Here is a 6,000-nt window from a genome sequence, read left to right on the forward strand (position 1 = left end):
AAAAACAAACAAAGCACATTTTGTACACACAGACAGTCCCTATCCTGGGATTGGTGGCTCAGATTTAAGCCAAATTCTATCCATTTAAGCAAAACTCTATCCACACAGAGGTGGAAATAAAAACATTTGGACTATAATTTCCAGAATCCCTCACTGGCAATGCCTGCTGGGAGATTTTGGGAGTTGTAGTCAAGCAGGTAACTCTGGGACTATAGATTCCATTTATCCCTAACTTTAGACACAGGGTTGATAGGGACCAAACATTCGGAGTCTTCTTGGTGGTGGTGTCATAGCTGGAGCAGACTCCTTTCCTGGAATGTGCATCCCGTGGTAATTTTATTAAATTTTAGGCATCAAACAAAGACATTTTTATTCTCTTAGCAGTACGTGGAAAATATTTTAACGCTGCTCTTCCCCTTTTATTGCTCATTTGTAGTCGACTGTTTCATGGCTGGTCTCTTTCAGTCCTGTTTCACATGGGGCCCTTGTTATATTTTGGATATTTTAACTGTTCAATATTAAACCAGAAGAGGCTAGGCTAAACATACGGAGAACAAAAATCACATAGTTTGCCGAAGGGATGAATGCTGAAGAGTGTCTCCCAACAGGACAAGACCTTGGCTGGATCATCTGGAACTCACTTAATAGACTTTGAAGCAAAGGAGGAAGGTCAAACAATAGTTGAGTAAAATGAGGCTACTTGGATACAGGACAATTTTTCTGTGACTGTGAAGAAGTTCAATCCATGCAGCACTTAAGTATGCGCTTGCCATTTATGCTCCACCACATGTATAAAAGAAGATCTAGCCAATAGCCAAGATAACGCTATTGAAGTAGCCCACATCTGGTCCAAAACAGTCTGATTAACTTAACATTTCAATTTGTTTTGAATTTTACCTATATTTTATATATGTCTGCGCTTTTAAATTGTGGAACACTTGATATGAATAAATAAAGAAACTTTTATAGTTTTAACTGCCTTGAATAAGACAGCTTTAACAACAACCCCCCCCCCAAATCAGGAGATCTCCCTTTGGAAGGTAGCTTCTGTAGGCATTATATCCTCTAGTTCAAGGATCCAAAGCATGAGCATTATAGTGACTCTCAACATCTTTCTGGACCGTATTTCTCAACAACCCTCACTGTTGACCCTACTGGCTCTGATGGACACTGGTTACAATGCCACAGAATTTAGAGGTCTGCTCATTCCCTACCATAGGGTTTGAATAACATTACTTTTATTGACTGTGATTCACAGGATTCATGCTGGCTGAGGGATTCTGGGAGTTGTAGTCCAAAATGATGCCGCAAGTCACGGTCCAGCTCCAGCTACACAATAAGTCTGAACTCTGCCCTACCCAGACTTTTAACGTATTGAAGCCATACAGCCCAGAGAGATACTGACCATGCTTTTCCAAATGAGTCCTTTGGTGTTATTTGGCCTTGCTTTTTATGTGAGGTGACCCACATGGGCAGTTGTCCCTCTGTTTGATGCGCTGATGGGTCAGGATGGTCTGCTCTTTTTTTTTTCCTGTGTCTCCACATGGGTGTCACTGGAATGGACCAATTTGCTCCAACCTGCGCCTTTTCGAACCTCTGTCAGGAGGTGCTATTATTTCAGTAGGGGTTGGGGGACTCCTGTTTAGTTCATTCCCAGAGAGTATGATCCCTTGGAAAAGGATTGTATTAGAGCCCTGCATCTCCTTCTGGTGTAAATTTCTGGTATTCTGAAGCAGCTTATGAGCCTCTTCAGGATATCAGAAATTGAACCCTTCCCCAGATTGTCTATGAATGGTCAATAATTTCTTTTTCTGTCTGCTAGATTATTGCTGATACAATAAATCACTTTGTTTAATTTTTTTATTTTTTACATTCTTTGCCTGTCTGTGTATTGCTGATGGAACCACAGCTGCGGGCAGTTTCTTGAACGGCAATACACAGACAGGCAAAAAAAAAAAAAAATTAAACAAAGTGATTTATCACATCAGTGATAATCTAGCAGATGTAAAACAAACAATTTCACTTCCCCTGACACGCTGCAGATGATCAGGAGAAGTGCTTAATTGACAGCAGATAGGGCTACGAAGGGGTGTTTGCGTTCAGATGGGAGCTGAGTGCCAAATGGTACATGACGCCTCCCTTGGACCTCAACTGACCCTTTGTAGCCAGATCCAGCCCACACCAAAACCGCCAGTCTGCACAGGCCCACGTGTGTCAATGGAATCGTGAAGCACATTGACTTGTTCATGACTGTGGGAGGTATTGGCCACACAGAGCATGAATTCTGCCTGTGTTTCGATCAGCCCATTTTGATTTTGCTGTTTATTGCAGCACTCATGATTTACTGCAGAGGCAGCACATTATTTCCAGAACAGAGCACTACGCTCCCTGTCAACCATTTCCAGATGCCCAGAAACAGGCTTTTTTTGGGTCTTTTTTGGAAAGCGGTGGCGGCGGTTGCTTTCAGCATGAAGGAATTACCTCAACACAATGTAGTGTGTTTGCCAAAGGCATGGACATAACCTTTCAACTGGCTGTGGAGAGGAGAAAAGCAACTGGCTGCTATTCAATGGCAAGAGTGGACAATTATTATTATTATTATTATTTATTGTATTTATACCCCGCCTATCTAGTCATTTCGACCACTATAGGCGGCTTGAACAGAATTTGGTGTTCATGAGCATTTCCATGTTAAATGAGCACCTTACAGAGCTCTGAAAGACAGAAGAAGCTGGCTGGCCGGCCCCGACAAACTGATAGAGAAACCATTATTGTTTTTGCGAAGGCTTTCACTGGCCAAGATCTAATGGTTCTTATGGGTTTTTCGGCCTCTTTGGCCATGTTCTGAAAGTTGTTCTTCCTAACGTTTCGCCAGTCTCTGTGGCCGGCATCTTCAGACCAGCTATTTTCACACCCACATTCTGGTTCTGATATGTGGATGACAACAAAAACACACTGATCACCATGATCACCCATCTCCTGGAAAGGACAAAAGCTGATCCACCGGCTATAAATACTCAACTCCCAAACAAACTGCACCAGAGCACAGAGTGCTACTCCTGTCCTCTGAAGATGCCTCTGGTTTTTTTTTTTCTTGAGTGTTTGTGTGTGTGATGGCCACTGATAGGTTTTGTTGTTGTTGTACATTGTCAAGTTCCCTCCAACTAAAGAACAAATGAGTGACCTCCAAAAAGTCCACTCATCGTCAGTCCTCCTCAGGTCCTGCAAAGCCAAAGCTGTTGCTTCCTTTATTAAGTTAAACCTTCTCATATTTGGTCCTCCTCTTTTCCTGCTGTCTCCAGCTTTTCCTAATGGTGACTGGAGAGATGCACTTGAATCCGCAAGGTAGCCCTGACTGGAATAAATGGCAAAAGGATTGTGATCCAATCCTTACCTAAACCCCATTGGTAGATCTATGCTGTTGTGGTGGCCACTGGGATTTCAATCAGAGTCCTCTTTGTGGTGGCGCTCTGCTTGTAGAATATTCTCTTTAGGAACCTGGCACTAGAGCTAAACCATGTCCTTTCAGTCCTAGATTTTATCCTCTCGCTTTTCAAAACCATTTTTTTAAAATTCATATTGAACCTGTTTTGATTTCTACTAATCATCACCTCTTGTTTCTTTTTGTGATGTCTGTTTTTACTTCAGCTATTAAAAGAAAATGCTTCCATTGGCATTTTACTCAATCAGCGTTTTTTTTTTAAAAAATAGGAATTGTCAGTTTTGGGGTTGTTGTTTTTTTTTAAATCGTAGACACACCCTTAGTTTGATTTCCCACCTCAAAGGCAGCTAAGAAATCTATTATATAAAGAAAACTACATCATAAAACTGACACAAGCTACAGGAAAGGAAAAATCTGATACAACAAATATGAAATAAAATACATTATAAATAACTTTTTGAAAATAGTAGCTCATCTCTTCCCTTGGCCTTGCTGATTAAAGTTTACTTTCAGTGATTAGATTTGTCTCCTCCAGCAGTTAAGCCTTAAAGTTTTAGCTGATTAATCTCCTGACTTTACCATCTTAGCGCAGAGGACTATTAAAAGTTACAGGAGATCAGGAAGAATCGCTTGGGGTGGGGAAAAAAGTGCTATCCAAACATCCAGAAGTCTGAAGCAGGGCTCACCCAAGGAAATTGGCTGCCTGAGGCAAAGAATAAGATGGCTACTTATATCATCATCATCCTAGAAATACGGAGCTGGAAGGGACCTTATGGATTATTGAGTCTGAACTCCCAACCTCTTTGCAGCCGGAAACCTAAACCACTGAGCTTTCTAGCTTTCCAGCTCTCCCCTCAGGTATGTACAAAAATCAACAGAATTGCAGTTAAAACAGACATCAACAATAGTAAGAGGGCACCATCTTCTATCAAGGTGATTTTTCAACCTTTGGTCTTCCAGGTATTTGGGATTTCATCTTCCAGAACTGCTGGCCATCGGCCATCCTGGCAGGGAATTCGGGGAGCTGACGTCTAAACCAACTTGCAAGCTGAATGCTGGGTACCACATCTCTGGAGGGGAATAGTTTTTTAGGGCATCCTCCAAGAGAGGGGATTGGCTGGAGTACGTATGGGTGTTGTGTGTGTGTCCAGGGGAAACAGCTGCCTGGGATAGTTACCGTTGTCTCACAAAGGTAACTATCCCACTGACTACCTTAGATAGGACCCACAAGAGACAGTTTGGTGTAATGGATAGCACATCTGACCAGGATTCAGGAGACATGGGTTGAAATTCACTTTCAGCCACGAAAATTCACCTGGGGTGTGGCAGTCGTAAATTACTTCTCGGATATCTCACATACCTTCAAAACTAGAGACGGGCTTGAACCAGCGGGTTGTGCTGGTTCGTTTTTCATCAGAACAGGTGTTTGGTACCTCCCAACCCTGTCTCCTCCAGTAGGCACTGCCTCTAAGTGAGCGCCGGCTGGAGGAGGCAGGATTAGGTAAAGGTAAAGGTTCCCCTTGACATTTAGTTCAGTCGTGTCCGACTCTAGGGGGCGGTGCTCATCCCTGTTTCCAAGTCATAGAGCGAGTGTTTTGTCCGAAGACAATCTTCCATGGTCACGTGGCCAGCGCAACTAGACACGGAATGCCGTTACCTTCCCACTGAGGTCGTCCCTATTTATCGACTCACATTTTTGCATGCTTTCGAACGGCTAGGTTGGCAGGAGTTGGGAAAAGCGAATGGGACTCACTCCATCACGTGGATTCAATCTTACTACGACTGGTCTTCTGACCTCGCAGCACAGAGGCTTCTGAGGTTTAGCCCTCAGCACCACCACGTCTCTCCAGACACCTATTCTGACGAGAAATGAACTGGTACAAACAGCTGATTTGGCAGTTCATGCCAATCTCCATTCAAAACCCTATGAGGGTGGCATTGAATCAGAAGCAGCTTCACAGTACATGAAAACAACACCTCAGCCCGGGGGACTAGAACAAATTATCCCACGCTGACACGGGAAGATGATTCCCCAAGAAAAGCCGTGTCCAGTTTTGGTGGCATCAGCGTAGCCCTTTCTTCTCAGCTGAATCGGTCCCCTGAAGAGCTTTGCTCTTTTCCTGTTGGAAGCAAAGAGGGTCTCCTGTGGCTGGTATTGTCACAGGGTCATTCAGGAAAGCATATACAATGTCAGGACATTTTAACACTGACCTCACCACTTTATGACTCGACAAGCTTCCTTCACCGGAAACCAAGTTCTGTTGAGATGGAGCCTCGGCCCCCAAGTGTTGCCAGGAGGTCTGGGAGAATTTTTACCTTGCAGAGTTCTATCTGTGACGGTCTGGCCGCTTCTGGATAGCACAAAATGGTGGCCGGCACAACCCATTTCTTTGCCTTTATCCAAGATAACAGAGAAGAGCCAGAGAGACAGGTGGATGATTTGACTCAAAGCCTGACCCAAAAGTGACTACGTTATGGAGTGGACAACATTATGTCTGAGTAATGTAATTGCAAAAATGGCACTCCCTTTATTATCCGTGTATCACCAGTTTATAAGC

Source organism: Pogona vitticeps, chromosome 4 (genome assembly GCF_051106095.1).
Source record: "Pogona vitticeps strain Pit_001003342236 chromosome 4, PviZW2.1, whole genome shotgun sequence".
Classification (NCBI taxonomy): Eukaryota; Metazoa; Chordata; class Lepidosauria; order Squamata; family Agamidae; genus Pogona; species Pogona vitticeps.